This window comes from Balaenoptera physalus, assembly GCF_965194825.1.
Source record: "Balaenoptera physalus genome assembly, chromosome: 1".
Taxonomy (NCBI): Eukaryota; Metazoa; Chordata; class Mammalia; order Artiodactyla; family Balaenopteridae; genus Balaenoptera; species Balaenoptera physalus.
This window is the reverse complement of record NC_138882.1, coordinates 38,911,863-38,930,862: the sequence shown is the minus strand read 5'-3', so window position 1 is coordinate 38,930,862 and position 19,000 is coordinate 38,911,863.

Sequence of the window (19,000 nt, the reverse complement as noted above, 5' to 3'; positions counted from 1 at the left end):
AAGAAGATAAACAAAATTGATAAACCATTAGCCAGACTCATCAAGAAAAAGAGAGAGAGGACTCAAATCAATAAAATTAGAAATGAAAAAGGAGAAGTTACAACAGACACCGCAGAAATACAAAACATCCTAAGAGACTACTATGAGCAACTCTATGCCAATAAAAAGGACAACCTGGAAGAAATGGACAAATTCTTAGAAAGGTATAATCTTCCAAGCCTGAACCAGGAAGAAATAGAAAATATGAACAGACCAATCACAAGTAATGAAATTGAAACTGTGATTAAAAATCTTCCAACAAACAAAAGTCCAGGACCAGATGGCTTCACAGGTGAATTCCATCAAACATTTAGAGAAGAGCTAACACCCATCCTTCTCAGACTCTTCCAAAAAATTGCAGAGGAAGGAACACTGCCAAACTCATTCTAGGAGGCCACCATCACCCTGATACCAAAACCAGACAAAGACACTACAAAAAAAGAAAATTACAGACCAATATCACTGATGAATATAGATGCAAAAATCCTCAACAAAATACTAGCAAACAGAATCCAACAACACATTAAAAGGAACATACACCATGATCAAGTGGGATTTATCCCAGGGATGCAAGGATTCTTCAGTATATGCAAATCAATCAATGTGGTACACCATATTAACAAATTGAAGAATAAAAACCATATGATCATCTCAATAGATGCAGAAAAAGCTTTTGACAAAATTCAACACCCATTTATGATAAAAACTCTCCAGAAAGTGGACATAGAGGGAAACTACCTCAACATAATAAAGGCAATATATGACAAACCCACAGCAAACATCATTCTCAGTGGTGAAAAACTGAAAGCCTTTTCTCTCAGATCAGGAACAAGGCAAGGATGTCCACTCTCACCACTATTATTCAACATAGTTTTGGAAGTCCTAGCCACGGCAATCAGAGAAGAAAAAGAAATAAAAGGAATACAAATTAGAAAAGAAGAGGTAAAACTGTCACTGTTTGTGGATGACATGATACTATATGCAGAGAATCCTCAAGATGCCACCAGAAAACTACTAGAGCTAATCAATGAATTTGGTAAAGTTGCAGGATACAAAATTAATGCACAGAAATCTCTTGCATTCCTATACACTAATGATGAAATATCTGAAAGAGAAATTAAGGAAACACTCCCGTTTACCATTACAAAAAAAAGAATAAAACACCTAGGAATAAACATACCTAGGGTGACAAAACACCTGTATGCAGAAAACTATAAGACACTGATGAAAGAAATTAAAGATGACACAAACAGATGGAGAGATATACCATGTTCTTGGATTGGAAGAATCAATGTTGTGAAAATGACTATACTACCCAAAGCAATCTACAGATTCAATGCAATCCCTATCAAATTACCAATGGCACTTTTTTACAGAACTAGAATAAAAAATCTTAAAATTTGTATGGAGACACAAAAGACCCCAAATAACCAAAGCGGTCTTAAGAGACTAAAACGGAGCTGGAGGAATCAGGCTCCCGGACTTTGGACTATACTACAAAGCTACAGTAATCAAGACAATATGGTACTGGCACAAATACAGAAATATAGATCAATGGAACAGGAAAGAAAGCCCAGAGATAAACCCACGAACCTATGGTCAACTAATCTATGACAAAGAAGACAAGGATATACAATGCAGAAAAGACAGTCTCTTCAATAAGTGGTGCTGGGAAAACTGGACAGCTACATGTAAAAGAATGAAATTAGAACACTCCCTAACACCATACACAGAAATAAACTCAAAATGGATTCGAGACCTAAATGTAAGACCGGACACTATAAAACTCTTAGAGGAAAACATAAGCAGAACACTCTTTGACATAAATCACAGTAGTATCTCTTTTGATCCACCTCCTAGAGTAATGAAAATAAAAGCAAAAATAAACAAATGGGAGCTAATGAAACTTAAAAGCTTTTGCAAAGCAAAGGAAACTACAAACACGACGAACAGACAACCCTCAGAATGGGAGAAAATATTTGCAAATGAATCAATGGACAAAGGATTAATCTCCAAAATATATAAACAGCTCATGCAGCTCAATATTAAAAAAAAAACAACCCAATCCAAAAATGTGCAGAAGACCTAAATAGACATTTCTGCAAAGAATACATACAGATGGGCAAGAAGCACATGAAAAGCTGCTCAACATCTCTAATTATTAGAGAAATGCAAATCAAAACTACAATGAGGTATCACCTCACACCAGTTAGAATGGGCATCTTCAGAAAATCTACAAACAACAAATGCTGGAGAGGGTGTGGAGAAGAGGGAACCCTCTTGCACTGTTGGTGGGAATGTAAATTGATACAGCCACTATGGAGAGCAGTATGGAGGTTCCTTAGAAAACTAAAAATAGAATTACCATATGACCCAGCAATCCCACTACTGGGCATATACCCAGAGAAAACCATGATTCAAAAAGACACATGCACCCCAATGTTCATTGCAGCACTATAGGCAGGTCATGGAAGCAACCTAAATGCCCATCTACAGACGAATAGATAAAAAAGATGTGGTACATATATACAATGGAATATTACTCAGCCATAAAAAGGAACGAAATTGGGTCATTTGTTGAGACATGGATGAATCCAGAGACTGTAATACAGAGTGAAGTAAGTCAGAAAGAGAAAAACAAATATCGTATACTAACGCATATATGTGGAACCTAGAAAAATGGTACAGGTGAACCGGTTTGCAGGGCAGAAACTTAGACACAGATGTAGAGAACAAACGTATGGACACCAAGGGGGGAAAGCGTGGGGGTGGGGTGGTGGTTGGATGAATTGGGCGATTGGGAAAGACATGTATACAGTAATATGTATAAAATGGATGACTAATAAGAACCTGCTGTATAAAAAAATAAAATAGAATTCAAAAATTCAAAAAAACCACATAAAATTTATCATCTTAACCTTTTTTAAGTAGTAAGTGTACACAGATTGTTATACATAATAAGAGTTTTTAATATTAAAATATTTCATAAAGTTCTAAATGTTAAAATTACTTCTTGAATGAGTGATCATTATAATTATTATCAGTGTACAAATAATCAAAACAAAATAAATATAACATAAATTTTGTCAATACTAAATTAAAGAGTAAAAATTTATTGTGATTACATTTCTTAATGAGGTTAATGGGATTTTCCCAATTGGATAACAAATATTACTTATTTTTAGAGTGGCAAAGAGTTCTTCGTCCATTCTATTCTTTTTTGAAAACGATTTTTTTTTTTTTTTAATAGATGTGAACACTGGCAAATCTTGCTAACATGAATAAGTTGATAGGAACAGGAGATGTTTTATTTTGTTAACTTCATTAATTATTTGAAATCTTTTTGGGTTAAACGCCCTAAATCACACAGTGACCCATCGTCAAAAATTATTTTCTCCTTCAATTTTGTTGAAAGAGAAAAAGCTTTGTAAGGGATTTGTTATCCATAATTAGAACCATTCACTTTCTCAATTTCTGGGAATATCCAAGATTTTCTAAAATTTATTCAATGACTATTAAGTACATCTGTTATTTTTTTCACCTTGTCTCTTTCAATTTATTTAAAAAAGATTGGAAAATTAAAGCATTGTTAATTTTAATCCACTTTTCCCAATGCAATTTTAAGAAATAAAATGCTTTTATTTTATTACATGCTTAAGTACCTTTTGGTTAAAACCTTAGAGTTCTGATTTAGTCCTTTCAGTTTATGGAAAATGCATAATCTATTTAGCAAAGCCTGTTTTTCTTGTCAAGCCAGTCTGCAAAACAGATTTTCTCTAAGAAAAAGTGTGACAAATTTTTAATTCAAATCAACATTACAATACATTTTGGAGAATATTATGAAACCCACCGTGTGAAGGATTACTTCTAATCTTGTAAAAAAAGGTTACTAAAAGCAAGATGAAGATCATGAAGAATATAATATAATTAATCTATTTCATGAAAAGTTGTGGAAACAGGAATAAATCTATATGCTGTTTTTCATCAGTTTGTCATAATTCAATGTTATGTGCTCAAAGTGAAGTCATTTATGAAACAAAAAGCATGATAAAAGGTGTGGCATTTTTTGAGTAAATGTGTATGTACTGAACTTTGGAATTAGCTTTTGGGAAAAATTAAATAAGAATCTTTTATGAAAACACAGAAGTAACTCCTTTAATTTCTTTAGACATTGAGATAAATTCTCTAACACTTTAATGAGGGAGAAAGGTATACATTGCTTAAAATGAGTTTGTCCAGCAGCTAGCATTGAATTTTCTTTCTTGATTAATAGGAGATGTAGGAGGGAAAATATTTAAACATTTTATAAGACGAAGTAGTCTCAGGATTGATTGTAATTGGAATACATATCTCACTATATTACTTGATAAAATAGATTTTAACAACCTACTGAATAATGCACACTGCATTCAAAAGAAATCACATAAAACTTTATCTGTGGGTTATATCCAGTACAACTTAGCAACTTTAGTAGCCCCTGAAAACGTCTCAGTTGTGTTTAAAAGAATCAGTGTTACAAACCTCTGCTTGTGCGGCTGTTCAAAGGTTTTGTTGTTTTTTGCTGTTTGGGTTTTGGCTTATCCTAGGATTGAATATTGAGAATAGTTGAAAAGAATTGTTCTTCTTTGATATGGAGGGAGAAGGAAAGCCATTTTTAGTTTTCATTATTCCTTACAATGTTGTCTTTTCTTCATTCTCCCCAGACCCTGTCAAAAGCAATGCATTCTTTGACAAGACTTGAAGAGTGCACAGCTGCTGTCCTTACCCGAAAATGCCAACACACCCACCACCCATACTCTATAATACATCTGATTAAAGGCCACTTCTACAAGGGTCCATTACCTAGGATGTGGCTTTCTCTTACCTAAAGAATGGATGAAACAGGGAAGGAATGGAAGTTTTAAGAAGGGGTTATTGTGCCTTAATTCATCAATACGGAGACCCACCCCAAAATAATATTTTTAATTTTCCTTTTTGTTTGGTGCCCTGAAGGATTTTACATCCTGGAGAGTACACCATAATAGGCCTGGGAATGGGTGAAGGAAACACCTGTCTTCTGTAAAGTTGGAGAAAGGTGATTAAAAAGGGGGGGGGGAGTGAAAAAAGGGAACCCACGTGACACCAGGGAGTAGTGTATGTAGAATTTGAGTACCTGAAATTGATAGAATTAGCCACATCTGCAGACCCCTTGGAAAGTCCTCACGTATGGAATGTTCTTCTCCACCAACCACAAACACACACACACACCCTTACAAGCTTACATCCACTGTATACTCCCAAACACACTTTCACACACCTTCACACTTATACACTCTTGCACTTGTACACATATAGACTCACGGACTCACACACACGGAAACATCCATACACACTCATGGTCACTCACTCACTGCCTTACATACCCACACACATCTGCACACACCTACACTCACACACAGTACAGAGATTGGTACTAGGCCCAGAGAGGTCTTTTATTTGCTTTAGGTCACACAGCACAACCGTGTGCCCCAGTTTTAAGACTCCTTTTCTAAGACATCACCTATAACTCCCCTCACCCCGGCTACGAGTCCTGCTTTCCTTCTAGGAGAATGGGAGTGATCTGATTTTCTGTTGAGATGTCCAGCCCCTTGCTCTGCTAGGATGATAAGATGCCAGGTCTTGGCAAGTCCACCCTAATTCCCTGACTGCTCAGTGTTGTGTCAGCAAAGCTCTGCTTGCCCTGGGAATCAGTAGCGTTTCTCTCAGAGGCAGTGCATCCAGGGAGATCTGTCCTAACAGAATAAAAGTCCAAGAATGTACCTAATTGATGATGGGTTCTGGCATTAGTCGCTGGCAGGCAGCAAACAGGAATCATTTTTGATGCACCCAGATACACTTGTCCAGCGAGAAGCAGCATGGTTGCCCGAATGGGGATGGTCACCTTGGGATATGGTTCCATGCCTGTCCCAGTTGTGCTGTGTGACCTGGAGCAAGTAAAACACCTCTCTGGACCTCCCACCAACCTCTGCAATATGTGTGGGTGTAAGTATGTGTGAGTGTAAGTATGCAATGTAGGTGAGTGTATGAGTGTGAGTGTGTGGATGTGTGTGTGAGTGTGAGTTTGTGTGAGAGAGTTTGAGAACATATGGCATGCATGCTTGTGTTTGTGTGTGTGTATGGGAGTATGTGAGGGTATGTGTATTTCAGTGCAAGGGTGTTTGTAGGTGTGAAGATTTGTGAGAGTGTGTGATGAGTGTGTGTTTGTGTACATGCAGATGGTGTAGAAAGGGAGGGTGAGGCAAAAGGGAATATTTATTTATTTATTTAAACATCTTTATTGGAGTATAATTGCTTTACAATGTTGTGTTAGTTTCTGCTGTATAACAAAGTGAATTAGCTATATGTATACATATATCCCCATATCCCCTCCCTCTTACATCTCCCTCCCACCCTCCCTATCCCACCCCTCTAGGTGGTCACAAAGCACCGAGCTGATCTCCCTGTGCTATGCGGCTGGTAGGGAATCTTTAAAGAAATCTTAAAGCATCTTAGTATCACCCAGTAATGAGTGAGGACACATGAGATTATTCTACTTCCTTCAACAGATAATGATTGGTACATACAGTATACGTTTGCTGCTGGGCTCAGCGTTGGAATTCAATGATAAACCAGAAGAACGTGGTCCTTGTCCTCATGGAGCCTGTGGTTTTGGATTCAGATTAGAACACAGGCTTTAGCACTTCTGTGTGAGTTACCACAGGGGTTGTTAGGGACTGTGGGAGCGCAGAGAGGGGCACCTGGACGCAGCTAGTGGCAGTGCCCTTCCTGCTGAGACCTGAAGAGTGGGCACAGCGTCCTGGTGGAGTAGAAGCAGAATGGTCTGGGCGGTGCTGTCCATTTTATGGTAGCCACTAGCCATATGTAGCTGTTGAGCGCTTGAAAACGTGACGAGTTAAAACTGGCATGTGCTATAGGTGTAAAATGCACACCAGGTTTTGAAGACTTAGTATGAAAAAGAATGTAAATTATCTCAATATTTTATTATCCTAATTACATGTTAAATGATAACATTTTGCATAGACTGAATTAAACAAAATATATTATTGATGATAAGATCACCTGTCTCTTTCTACTTTTATTTCAATGTGGCTACTAGAAAATTTAAGATGGCATAAGTGGCTTGAGTTCTTCTGGCGTTTTTCTACTGGCCACAGCTGCTCTAGGCAACAAGAATGGTCTGTGCAGAGGCTCAGAGCTTCTGTGGTCTGTGCAGAGATTCAAGGGGTTTGGAGAACTGGAAGAGATTTCTCATTGCTCAGCTGGTGAGAACGGGAGAGGTCGTGGGGTGGCAACATGAAGGGTCCAGTGAGCCCCTTAAAAGCATCACTGAAAGGCACTTCCCTGGCAGTCCAGTGTTTAAGACTCTGTGCTTCCACTGCAGGGGGCACGGGTTTGGTCCCTGGTTGGGGAACTAAGATCCTGAATGCCCCGAGGTGCAGCCAAAAAAAAAAAAAAAAGCATCACTGAAGGCAACAGGAAGGATTTTATGCAGGAACATGCCCTGAGCAGACTGATGTGCTTTAGAAATTCTCTTCTGGCTTCTTCATGGAAAATGGAATAAGAAGTGGAGGCAAAACTAAAAGCAGAAAGACCACACAGAAGGTTCTAACAGTGATCAGTTGAGAGAAGCCAGTGGCTGGGCTTGGGTGTTCCCAGGGTGGATGGAGAGAAGGGAACCATCGATATGATTACATCTATTACAGACACAGAATCATTTTAGCAGAGAACGCTACAAGAACCAAAGTCTTCAGCTTTTGCATCTGATAGTCATGGAATCCTCAAACCACAGACTGAGAGGGCAGGAAGGTAGCTTGGAAGTTATCTGGGCATTCTTCTTTAAAGCTTCTGATAGAATGAACTGTTTGATCCCAAACCTGAAGAATTTTACAACAGGTAGGTTCTTTGCTTCCTGGGCTGGAGAGAGGAGATTTTCTTCCTCAGGGAGGTTTGTCAAAGCAGCAGAAGCTTGAGTGCCTCCTGGGGACAGGCTACAAAATCCATTAAGCCAGTCTTGCCTGCATCTCTAACAGGTGGCTCTGGAGGCTGCTGTCCCCCAGAACATCTGGGCCTGGCACTAAGTTCTCTTTCTGCAGAGGTCAGTGCTTTGGCAGATGCTTGGGAATTGATGGGTGCCTATTAAGACTGGCTCCCTGGTGCTGCCCATGTCTCCAGCCCACAGACCCTCAAGAATTTGATGCCTTGATGTAGAAAATTATCCAGTAATGGACTACTTGGCAGTTGTCATTAACATTCTCCTAACTGGTTCCCCCATTGATGATCTTGTTCACTGCCCCCAGCCTCTGAGTCTTTATTTGTGATGCTGAAATCCAGTTACTTTCCTCCCCTGCCTCAAAATCTTCCAAGATGCCCCATGTTCCATAGATGGTGGCTCAGCACTCCTTAACAGGCTCTTCAAGGCTCTCTACAATCTGGCCCTCTTCCTCTCCCACTTCATCTCCTATCATTCTTTCCAAGTCTCTAACCCTCTAATGACGCTGACCACCTGCTAGTCTCAGAACACACCACATCTTGACTCATGCTGTTTTTATCTGCTGTCAGCTTCCCACTTTCTCCCTTTAGATGAGTCTGTACATTTTCCAAGCTCATAAAAAACTATTGCCTTCTTCTTGAAGCCTTCTCTTCTGTCTCTCATCGTAATTCATCCCTGGCTCTTCTGCCCTTCCACATATACCTCTGTTGAGCACCTGTGCCAGCCAACTTTGTGTTCTCATTTCTTGTTTACATGTTTTCCTTCCCCACCATGCTGTGAATTCCTTATAGGCAGGGACTCTGCTTTCTTTGTGTTTGTAACCTAGGGATGTATAATAAATACTGGCTGAGTGTCTTCTTGGGGGCCTTGGGATTGATAGTATTTTACTTTTAGTCTTCCATAGGAGCCTGCCTGGCACAGTCATGGCAACCTGGGGGAGGCAGGGCTGGGACCAGAGTGAGTGAGGAGTCTAGGGTGCAAAATGTAAGAAGGCACTTACTCTCAGGTGCCCACCCTGCACTTGCCTGACCCTGGGAGTGAGTGCTTCCTAGGTGCCTTCCTTGCCTCACCCTAGTCAGAGCTCTGGCAGGAGGGGGGGATCAGAGAAGTCTTGGGATCTAGAATGAGTCCATCTACAGGGACAGGCCAGATTCCAGAGTCCAGTTCCTCCTCTCACACTAACACATGGAGCTGTCCGGATGAGCCCATGTCCAAGGGGCACAGAACTCCCAGCATGATTCCAGAGCCCACTGGCACCCAGTGAGTGACAGGGTCCCAACAGATGGGAAGGTCTAGGGAATCTGGAATGGCTGATGTTTGGAACACTCCAGAGATAGGCAGGAGGATAGCCCTCACCTGCAGCCTCTCTAAAAAGAGCAAGGTACCAGCCTGTGGGCTGAGTCATGGAGCCAGGTAACAGTCTTAAGATACAGAGCCAGTAAAAGCATGTAGACCAGCAGGGTCCCCAGGTAGTAGGGTTAGATCAGGTCCTACAGGGACTTGAGTTACTAAGCTAATTAATTAGAACTGATGAGTGGCACCATATTTCCATGTGCCAGCCTCAGTGGGGTTGGACGGGGTAGAAGGAACAGGAAGAATTACATCCTGGTGGGAGTGGGGACAGTGAGAACAGTCAGCCTATGTACTGAGAGCACGATGCCCTGTGTGTGATGGCACCAAAGGAGAGTGGGGATGTCACATGAGGCCCAGCACTCAGCTCTGGAGCTCTGGAGCTATCTCTGAGGGTGTGGAAGACTTCAGGTCAACCTGAAGAAAGGAGAGATAGAGGGAAGGAGAGAAGGTGAGGCAGAGGCTGTTTAAATATGGCCCAAGACACATCAGGGTTATTTTGGGGATGAAGGCAGAGCTTTCATGAAAAGCAGCCAATAGGTCCAGTTATAGGGCTCTAGCAGTGGTCCTCTATTGCCAGGTCATTGGCTAACTGAGACAGAAAACTCAGGGAATCGTGTTATAAGTATAGTTTCATGGGCTTCAAACCTGGGAGATTCTGGTTCAGTAGGTCTAGAGTTCATTTTAAATGAGCTCTCAGGGTGAGATGCAGCCTGATTTGGGAGCCACTAACTAGGAGCTGAGTTGAAGGAGGTAAAGAGGCTGGCAGTTCATTTGGAGTTAGTTTCTCATTTTCCTTTAGGCCTACTTTAAGCTGTGAATCTCTCCAATAAGTGTACCACTGATATGTAAACCAGAATATTAAGGGCAAAATTCTAAGACACACTAAATGTTTCCAGCTGTTGTACTTCGCTTTCCTCTGTACCACCCTTTTCAGATGTCCTGATGATCATTTTCTTGCTTTAGTGCAATGGTTCTCAAACTCAGCATGCAAAAGAATCACCTGGAGGGCTTAATCAAACACACATTCCTCCCATCCCAGAGTTTCCAAATAAAAGGATCTGGATTGGAGGGGGCCTGACAACTGCATTTCTAACAGTGATGTTGATATTACTGGTCCAGGGACCATACTTTGAGAACCACTGATCCGGTGGAACAAAAGGTATAATACACACATAATTGGAATACCAAAAGGAGAAGAAAGAGATAAATGAGTAGAAGAAATATGTGAAATAAAAGTGGCTGGGAATTTGCCAAAATTAATGACAGACACCAAGCCACAGATTCAGAGAGCTCAGAGAACACCAAACAGAATAAGTACCAAAACAATTACACCTGCACATCTCATTTTAAAAAAAAAAATTATAATTACTTATTTTGATGACTTCATAAATCTACCTGGTTTCTTTTTTCAAAAAAATTTTATTTATTTATTTATTTATTTATTTATTTATTTATTTATTTATTATGACTGTGCTGGATCTTAGCTGCGGCATGTGGGATCTTCATTGTGGCATGCGGGATCTTTAGTTGTGGCATGCAGACTCTTAGTTGCAGCATGCATGTGGGATCTAGCTCCCCAGCCAAGGATTGAACCCGGGCCCCCTGCATTGGGAGTGCAGAGTCCTACACACTGGACCACCAATGAAGTCTCACATCTCATATTCAAACTGCAGAAATTCAAATATAAAGAGAAAATCTTAAAAGATGCTAGAAGGATGGAAACCCTTTCTTATGGAAGAAGAAGGATAAGAATTACAATGGACTTCCTGTCAGAAACCATGCCGACAAGGGGAGAGAGGAGCGAAATACTTGAAAGGAAAAACCCACCAACCTAGAATTCTGTATCCAGTGAAATTATCCTTCAGAAGTGAAGGAGAGAAAAAAGGCATTCTTCAGAGAAAAGGAAACTGGTATGAGTCAGAAATTTACATCTACAAAAAGAAAGGATGAGCATCAGAGAAGGAACAAGTGAAGGTAAAATAAAATCATTTCTAATCCTTCATGGATCTAATAGATAAGTGTTCAAAGTAATAATAGTGACAATGTACTGGGTGATTATAGTATATGAATAAATGAAGAGAATGATAGCAATGTTATAATAGATGGGAGGAGGAACTGGGAATACTTTGTTATAAGGTACCTATACTACCTGTGAAGGGACATATTGTTATTTCAGAGTAGATTTATATTAGTTGTAAATGTATATTGCAAACCCTAGGACAAGTGCTAAAATTGTTTTAAAAAGAAGTATAACTAACATACGAAGGGAGGAGAGAAAATGGAATCATATAAAATGTTTGATTAAAACCAGAGATTACAGAAAAAGAAGGGAAGGCAAAAAAAAAAACACAAAGTAATGAAGAACATATGTGACAAATAGTTTAAATTGTGGTAGATATTGATCTAGCAATGTCAATAATCATTTGAATTATAAATGGTCTACATGAGATTGGTTCAAGATGGCGGAGTAGAAGGATATGTGCTCATTCCCTCTTGAGAGAGCACTGGAATCACAACTAACTGCTGAACAATCATCGACAGGAAGACACTGGAACTCACCAGAAAAGATACCCCACATCCAAAGACAAAGGAGAAGTCACAGTGAGATAGTAGGAGGGGTGCATTCACAATAAAATCAAATCCCATAACCACTGGGTGGGTGACTCACAAACTGGTGAACAATTATACCACAGAAGTCCACCCACTGGAGTGAAGGTTCTGACCTCCATGTCAGGCTTCCCAACCTGGGGATCCGGCATCGGGAGGAGAAAATCCCAGAGAATCAGACTATGAAGTCTAGCAGGATTTGATTGCAGGACTTCAACAGGACTAGGGGAAACAGAGACTCCACTCTTGAGGGGCACACACAAAGTAGTGTGCACATCAGGACCTGGGGGAAGGAGAAGTGACCCCATAGGAGACTGAACCAGACCTACCTGCTAGTATTGGAGTGTCTCCAGCAGAAGTGGGGAGTGGTTGTGGCTCACTGTGGGGACAAGGACACTGGCAGCATAAATTCTGGGAAGTACTCCTTGGCATGAGCCCTCCCGGATTCCACCATTAACCCCACCAAAGAGCCTGTAGCCTCTAGTGCTGGGTCACCTCAGGCCAAACAACCAACAGGGAGGTAACTCAGTTCCACCTATCAGCAGACAAGCAGATTAAAGTTTTACTGAGCTCTGCTCACCAGAGCAACACTCAGCTCTACCTACTACCAGTCCCTCCCAATAGGAAGTTTGCACAAGCCTCTTAGATAGACTCATCCATGAGAGGGCAGACAGCAGGAGCAAGAAGAACTACAATCCTGCAGCCTGTGGAACAAAAACCACATTCACAGAAAGATAGACAAGATAAAAAGGCAGAGGACTATGTCCCAGATGAAGGAACAAGATAAAACCCCAGAAAAATAACTAAATGAAGTGGAGATAGCAAACTTCCAGAAAAAGAATTCAGAATAATGATAGTGAAGATGATCCAGGACCTCAGAAAAAGAATGGAGGCAAAGATCGAGAAGATGCAAAAAATGTTTAACAAAGACCTAGAAGAATTAAAGAACAAACACCTAGAAGAATTAAAGAATAAACAAACGAGATGAACAATACAATAACTGAAATGAAAACTAAACTAGAAGGAATCAATAACAGAATAACTGAGGCAGAAGAAAGGATAAATGACCTGGAAGATAGAATGGTGGAATTCACTGCCATAGAACAGAATAAAGAAAAAAGAATGAAAAGAAATTAAGACAGCCTAAGAGACCTCTGGGACAACATTCAATGCACCAACATTTGCATTATAGGGGTCCCAGAAGGTGAAGAGAGAGAGAAAGGACAAAAGAAAATATTCAAAGAGATTATAGATGAACAGTTCCCTAGCATGGGAAAGGAAATAGCCACCTAAGTGCAGGAAGCAGAGAGTCCCATACATGATAAACCCTAGGAAAAACACACCAAGACACATTAATTAAACTGACAAAAATTAAAGACAAAGAAGAATTATTAAAAGCAACAAGGGAAAAATGACAAATAACATACAAGGGGACTCCCATAAGGTTAACAGCTGGTTTTTCAACAGAAACTCTGTAAGCCAGAAAGGAGTGGCATGATATATTGAAAGTGATGAAAGGGAAGAACCTACAACCAAGATTACTCTACCTGGCAAGGATCTCATTCAGATTTGATGGGGAAATCAAAAGGTTTACAGACAAGCAAAAGCTAAGAGAATTCAACAGCACCAAACCAGCTCTACAACAAATGCAAAAGGAACTTCTCTAAGTGAGAAACACAAGAGAAGAAAAGGACCTACAAAAACAAACCCAGAACAATTAAGAAAATGGTAATAGGAACATACATATAAATAATTACCTTAAATGTGAATGAATTAAATGCTCCAACCAAAGACAGAGGCTTGCTGAATGGATACAAAAACAAGACCCATATATATGCTGTCTACAAGAAACCCACTTCAGACCTAGGGACACACATAGACTGAAAGTGAGGGGATGAAAAAAGATATTCCATGCCAATGGAAATCAAAAGAAGGCTGGAGTAGCAATACTCATATCAGATAAAGTAGACTTTAAAATAAAGAATGTTACAAGAGACAAAGAAGGACACCACATAATGATCAAGGGATCAATCCAAGAAGAAGATATAATAATTATATATGCACCCAACACAGGAGAACCTCAATATATAAGGCAAATGCTAACAGCTATAAAAGAGGAAATAGAAAGTAACACAGTAATAATGGGGGACTTTAACACCTCACTTACACATATAGACAGATCATCCAGATAGAAAATAAATAAGGAAACACAAGCTTTAAATGACACAATAGACCAGATAGATTTAACTGATATTTATAGGACATTCCATCCAAAAACAGCAGATCACACTTTCTTCTCAAGTGTACATGGAACATTCTCCAGGATAGATCACATCTTGGGTCGCAAATCAAGCCTTGGTAAATTTAAGAAAATTGAAGTCATATCAAGCATCTTTTCCAACCATGACGCTGTGAGATTAGAAATAAATTACAGGAAAAAAACATAAAAAACACAAACACATGGAGGTTAAACAATACACTACTAAATAACAAGAGATCAATGAAGAAATAAAAGAGGAAATCAAAAAAATACCTAGAAACAAAAGACAATGAAAACATGATGATCCAAAACCGATGGGATGCAGTGAAAGCAGTTCTAAGAAGTAAGTTTATAGCAGTACAATCCTACCTCAAGAAACATGAAAAATCTCAAATAAACAATTTAAACTTACACCTAAGGGAACCAGAGAAAGAAGAACAAACAACACCCATAGTTAGTAGAAGGAAAGAAATCATAAAGATCAGCGCAGAAATGAATGAAATTGAAACAAAGAAAACAATAGCAAAATAAAACTAAAAGCTGGTTCTTTGAGAAGATAAACAAAACTGATAAATCTTTAGCCAGATTCATCAAGAAAAAGAGAGAGAGGACTCAAATCAATAAAATTAGAAATGAAGAAGGAGAAGTTACAACAGACATCACAGAAATACAAAGCATCATAAGAGTACTACAAGCAACTCTATGCCAATAAAATGGACAACCTGGAAGATATGGACAAATTCTTAGAAAGGTATAACCTTCCAAGCCTGAACCAGGAAGAAATAGAAAATATGAACAGACCAATCACAGGTAATGAAATTGAAACTGGGATTAAAAATTTTCCAACAAACAGAAGTCCAAGACCAGATGGCTCCACAGGTGAGTTTCATCAAACATTTAGAGAAGAGCTAACATCCATCCTTCTCAGACTCTTCCAAAAAATTGCAGAGGAAGGAACACTCCCAAACTCATTCTAGGAGGCCATCATCATCTTGATATCAAAATGAGACAAATATACTACAAAAAAAAGAAAATTACAGACCAATATCACTGATATTATAGATGCAAATCTCCTCAACAAAATACTAGCAAACAGAATCCAACAACACATTAAAAGGATCATACACCACGATCAAGTGGGATTTATCCCAGGGATGCAAGGATTCTTCAATATACGCAAATCAATCAATGTGATACACCATATTAACAAATTGAAGAATAAAAACCATATGATCATCTCAATAGATGCAGAAAAAGCTTTTGACAAAATTCAACACCCATTTATGGTAAATACTCTCCAGAAAGTGGGCAGAGAGGGAACCTACCTCAACATAATAAAGGCCATATACGACAAACCCACAGCAAACATCATTCTCAATGCTGAAAAACTGAAAACATTTTCTCTAAGATGAGGAACAAGACAAGGATGTCGACTGTCACCACTATTATTCAACATAGTTTTGGAAGTCCTAGCCAAGGCAATCAGAGAAGAAAAAGAAATAAAAGGAATACAAATTGGGAAAGAAGAAGTAAAACTGTCACTGTGGATGACATGATACTATATACAGAGAATCCTAAAGATGTCACCAGAAAACTACTAGAGCTAATCAATGAATTTGGTAAAGTTGAAGGATACAAAATTAATGCACAGAAATCTCATGCATTCCTATACAGTAACAATGAAAGATCAGAAAGAGAAATTAAGGAAACAATACCATTCACCACTGCAACAAAAAGAATAAAATACCTAGGACTAAACCTACGTAAGGAGGTAAAAGACCTGTACTCAGAAAACTATAAGACACTGATGAAAGAAATCAAAAATGACACAGACAGAGGGAGAGATATACCATGTTCTTGGATTGGAAGAATCAATATTGTGAAAATGACTATACTACCCAAAGCAATCTATAGATTCAATGCAATCCCTATCAAACTACCAATGGCATTTTTTACAGAACTAGAACAAAAATCTTAAAATTTGTATGGAGACACAAAAGACCCCTAATAGCCAAAGCAATCATAAGGGAAAAAACCAGAGCTGGAGGAATCAGAGTCCCTGACTTCAGACTATACTACAAAGCTACAGTAATCAAGGTCATTCTATTAAACCATTACACACACCCTTGGCTCCTGCGACTGTGCTGCCACCTCACAAAATGGCGGCACCCATAGAAGAGACAGCAGCAGCCTCCTCCACCCCATTTTGTGGGAGGCAAGAGATCTGTCAACATGGAATACCTCTGCTGAGGATGCATCTGAGTTTGGAAATCCTGCCTAAGGGATGGTGCTGAGGGGATCTCCTTCTACGGAAAATGTCAGCAACTTCTAGCACCTCCATGGTTTTTCACTTTTTTCATTTTCCGGGAGTAAGTGCCAGAAACTGCCGGGGGACTTGTAACTAAGGAGCGAAGGGAAAGCTGCAGCTGACTGTTCTGGGACTTGCCGCAGCATCTTGGTGGCTTTGTTTGCTCTTCCACGTTCCCGGCAGCTGACCGCGATCTTCTGGAGGGTCACCTGGGTTGCCTGGCCTGCTCCGAGGGGAAGGGGACTGGGCGACGTGAAGTGGTGGTGGCGGTCTCTGCTGCATCACTTGTGCAGTGAGACTTTTCAGTAGTTTTAAAATGCCGGAGTCCACAGCCCCGCTGCTACACCTCGCCAGAGTCGTGGGCATCGGGAGCCCTGGACACCCCTCATCCAGGGCCTCGTGGTAGGCTGGGAGCCGGGTGCCTGGTTGTCCGGAGCAGGCGGTCCTGGTGGATGCCTGCAGCCCCAGTGCATGGGGTGGTCGTCATTGGGACCCAGGCCCTGGATGGTGCTACTGGGGCAGGAGTGGGAATGAAGGCACATACACTGAAATTTAAGTTGTACGAGTTGGGACCTAGGGTTGTATGGTTTTTGTTTTGTTTTGTTTTGTTTTTTATATATTTATTTATTTATTTATTTTTGGCTGTGTTGGGTCTTCGTTTCTGTGCTAGGGCTTTCTCTAGTTGTGGCGAGCGGGGCTACTCTTCATCGCGTTGCGCAGGCTTCTCATTGTCCTGGCTTCTCTTGTTGCGGGGTACAGGCTCTAGACACGCAGGCTCAGTAGTTGTGCCTCACGGGCTTAGTTGTTCCGTGGCATGTGGGATCTTCCCAGACCAGGGCTCGAACCCGTGTCCCCTGCATTGGCAGGCAGATTCTCAACCACTGCGCCACCAGGGAAGCCCGGGTTGTATGCTTTAACCATGTCTCAAGTTAAACGTTAGAATGTCTTTTCTAGTATCCCACTCTGCAGTAGGCAAATCTGGTTGTCTTATTTCTAATTTGAAGGACAGAATGGAGGGATGACTTTTTATATTTTTGTTTTTCAAGGGGAGGTTGCCACTTTTAAGCCACTGACTCCTTGCTGTCAATGTGTGTTTGTGTGTATACACACATGTGTAAATGATAATGTGTTTTGCTTTGCAGCACAGATTGCAAAGACTAAAGACCTGGAGTGTGATTCTAACGTTTAATGCCTTTTTTTTTTTAAACATTTAAAATGTGATGTGTGAGGAATCTTCAAGATGGCGGAGGAGTAAGACGTGGACCTTCCTTCCCACAAATACATCAAAAATACATCTACATGTGGAACAACTCCTACAAAACACCTACTGAATGCTGGCAGAAGACCTCAGACTTCCCAAAAGGCAAGAAACTCCCCACGTACCTGGGTAGGGCAAAAGAGAAAAGGAAAAACATAGACAAAAGAATAGGGATGGGACCTGCCCCTCTGGGAGGGAGCTGTGAAGGAGGAAAAGTTACCACACACTAGGAAGCCCCTTCACTAGCGGAGACAGGCGGTGGGCGGGGAGAGGGAAGCTTCAGAGCCACAGAGAAGAGTGCAGCAACAGGGGTGCAGAGGGCAAAGCGGAGAGACTCCCACACAGAGGTTCATTGCCGACCAGCACTCACCAGCCCGAGAGGCTTGTCTGCTCACCCGCCAGGGCGGGCGGGGGCTGGGAGCTGAGGCTCGGGTTTGGAGGTCAGATTCCAGGGAGAGGACTGGGGTTGGCTGCATGAACACAGCATGAAGGGGGCTAGTGCACCACAGCTAGCTGGGAGAGAGTCTGGGAAAAAGTCTGGAACTGCCTAAGAGGCAAGAGACAATTGTTTGGGGTGTGCGAGGAGAGGGGATTCAGAGCATCGCCTAAATGAGCTCCAGAGATGGGCGTGAGCCACGGCTATCAGCACGGACCCTAGAGATGGGCATAAAATGCTAAGGCTGCTACTGCAGCCACCAAGAAGCCTGTGCGCAAGCACAGGTCACTGTCCACACCTCCCCTCCCGGGAGCCTGTGCAGCCCGCCACTGCCAGGGTCTTGTGATCCAGGGACAACTTCCCTGGGAGAAAACATGGAGTGCCTCAGGCTGTTGCAATGTCACGCTGGCCTCTGCTGCCGCAGGCTCGCCCTGCAATTTGTGCCCCTCCCTCCCCCGGCCTGAGTGAGCCAGAGCCCCCTAATCAGCTGCTACTTTAACCCCGTCCTGTCAGGGCTGGGAACAGACACGCTCAGGTGACCTAAATGCTGAGGTGGGGCCAAATCCAAAGCTGAACCTCAGGAGCTGTGTGAACAAAGAAGAGAAAGGGAAATCGCTCCCAGCAGCCTCAGGAGCAGCAGATTAAATCTCCACAATCACCTTGATGTATCCTGCATCTCTGGAATATCTGAATAGACAATGAATCATTCC